The sequence below is a fragment of the Sorex fumeus genome, unplaced genomic scaffold, assembly GCF_029834395.1.
Source record: "Sorex fumeus unplaced genomic scaffold, SorFum_2.1 ptg000022l, whole genome shotgun sequence".
Taxonomy (NCBI): domain Eukaryota; kingdom Metazoa; phylum Chordata; class Mammalia; order Eulipotyphla; family Soricidae; genus Sorex; species Sorex fumeus.
In genome coordinates, this window is record NW_026606079.1 from 4,207,979 (window position 1) to 4,210,046 (window position 2,068).

Sequence of the window (2,068 nt, forward strand, 5' to 3'; positions counted from 1 at the left end):
CACTGTTTTAGTGTTGCTGGGAGTGCGGTCTGATTCAGCATCTATGAAAAGCACTGAGCGATCTCTCCAAAACTGGAACTAGAGGCTGGAGCCGGAGTCACGGGATGTCGGTGTCTGTGGAGTGACAGGGGTCCCTCCTGCGGGAGCCGGCGGCAGTGGGGGCAGCGGGATCCCTGCCCTAAACTCAGCGCGCCCCCACTCCCGTTTTCCGTCCGCCTTTTCCACCGCCACCACAGTGCTCCGTGGACTAGCCCAGATGCCTCCGTCGGCCCTCAGAGGTGTCGGGCTTGGCCCCAGTCTCCAGCTTCGTCGCTCAGGATGGCAAGCAGCAGTGGCTCCAAAGCCAAATTCATCGTCGGGGGGAAATGCAAACTGGTACGGAAGATCCGTCCGGCTCCTTCAGGGACATTTACCTGGCCATCAACATCACCAACGGCGAGGAAGTGGCCTTGAGCTGGAGTCGCAGAAGGTCTGGCACCCGCAGCTGCCAGAGGAGAGTGAAAGCTGTAAGGTCCTCCAAGAAGGGGTCAGCATCCTGCATGTAAGGTGGTATGGTCAGGAAAAAGACTACAGTGTGTTAGTCATGGATATTCTTGGACCCGGCCTCGATGACCTCTTCAGTTTCTGTTCAAGAAGATTCACAATAAAAACTGCTTATGTTAGCTGACCAGATGATCAGAAGAATTGAAAATATGCATACAAAGAATTTTATACACAGAGACATTAAACCAGACAACTTCCTAATGGGTATTGGGCCTCACTGTAATAAGTTATTCCTTATTGATTTTAGTTTGACCAAAAAGTACAGAGACAACAGGACACAACAACACATACCATACATGGAAGATAAAAATCTCACTGGCACTGCCCAGTGTGCTAGCATCAATGCACATCTTGGGATTGAACAAAGTCGCCGAGATGACATGGAATCTTTAGGATATGTTTTGACGTATTTTAATAGAACCAGTCTGCTGTGGCAAGTACTCACGGCTGCAACAAAGAAATAAAAATATGAAAAGACTAGTGAAAAGAAGATGTCTGCTCCTGCTGAAGTTTTATGTAAGGGATTGACCTCGGAATTTGCCATGTACTTAAACTATTGTCGTGGGTTGCGCTTTGAGGAGGTCCCGGATTACATGTATCTGAGGCAGCTATTTCGCATTCTTTTCAGGACCCTGAACCACCAATATGACTACACTTTTGATTGGACAACGTTAAAGCAGAAAGCAGCACAGCAGGCAGCCTCTTCTAGTGGGCAGGGTGAGCAGGCCCAAACCCCCACAGGCAAGCAAACTGACAAAACCAAGAGTAACATGAAAGGTTTCTGAGCATGAATTGAGGAACAGAAGAAGCAGAGTGGATGTCTGGAGCAGCATTTGTTTCTCCTCAAATCTAGATGTTTTAGTTCTAGCCAGTGGTTGTGGACAACCATTTACTTGGTGTAAAGAACTTAATTTCAGTGTAAACTGGCTCTGAGCAGCATCAGTTACAACCTGAGTTGTAACCAGTGTAATTGTGAATATTAACTGAGATAGTGAAACATGGTGTCCAGTTTCCTATTGCATTTTTTCAAGTAGAAAAGTTAACTAAATGGTTGACACACAAATTGGAGAAATTGTGCATATGACATTTTTTGGGGTTTGTTTTGTTAAACATTTTATTTTGAACTATAATGCTTTGAGATCTCATTTCAGAAGAATGGCATGAACAGTCTTCAGCCACAGATGTGATGGTTGTAAATACAATTGTGCATTCTTAGGATTTATCTATCCCTGGATTTTGCAAGTTGTTCACTTCAAACATTCTTAAAGTGGTTGGCTTCTTGTGTGCAAGCCAGCTGATAAGGTAGCAACCAAAGATTCCAGTGTTTGAGCATATGAAAGACTCTGCCTGCTTACCTGTGCTAGAAAAAAAACAGCATCTAAAATGAAGACTTAAGAAAAGAAACTTAATGACTACTAGATTATCCTTAGGACTCTCCATTAACTCTATAATGTTCTAGGTATTGGTATTAAAAAAACAAGCATATTTGTCACAGGAGGAGAGGGAGAGGTATAAGGGAGTACAT

General features: G+C 44.5%; 1 pseudogene; it reads left to right on the forward strand.

Moving 5' to 3' along the window:
* The first annotated feature begins 318 nt into the window (after positions 1–318).
* Positions 319–1,402, forward strand: LOC130023260 (casein kinase I-like; annotated as a pseudogene).
* The last annotated feature ends 666 nt before the right edge of the window (positions 1,403–2,068 follow it).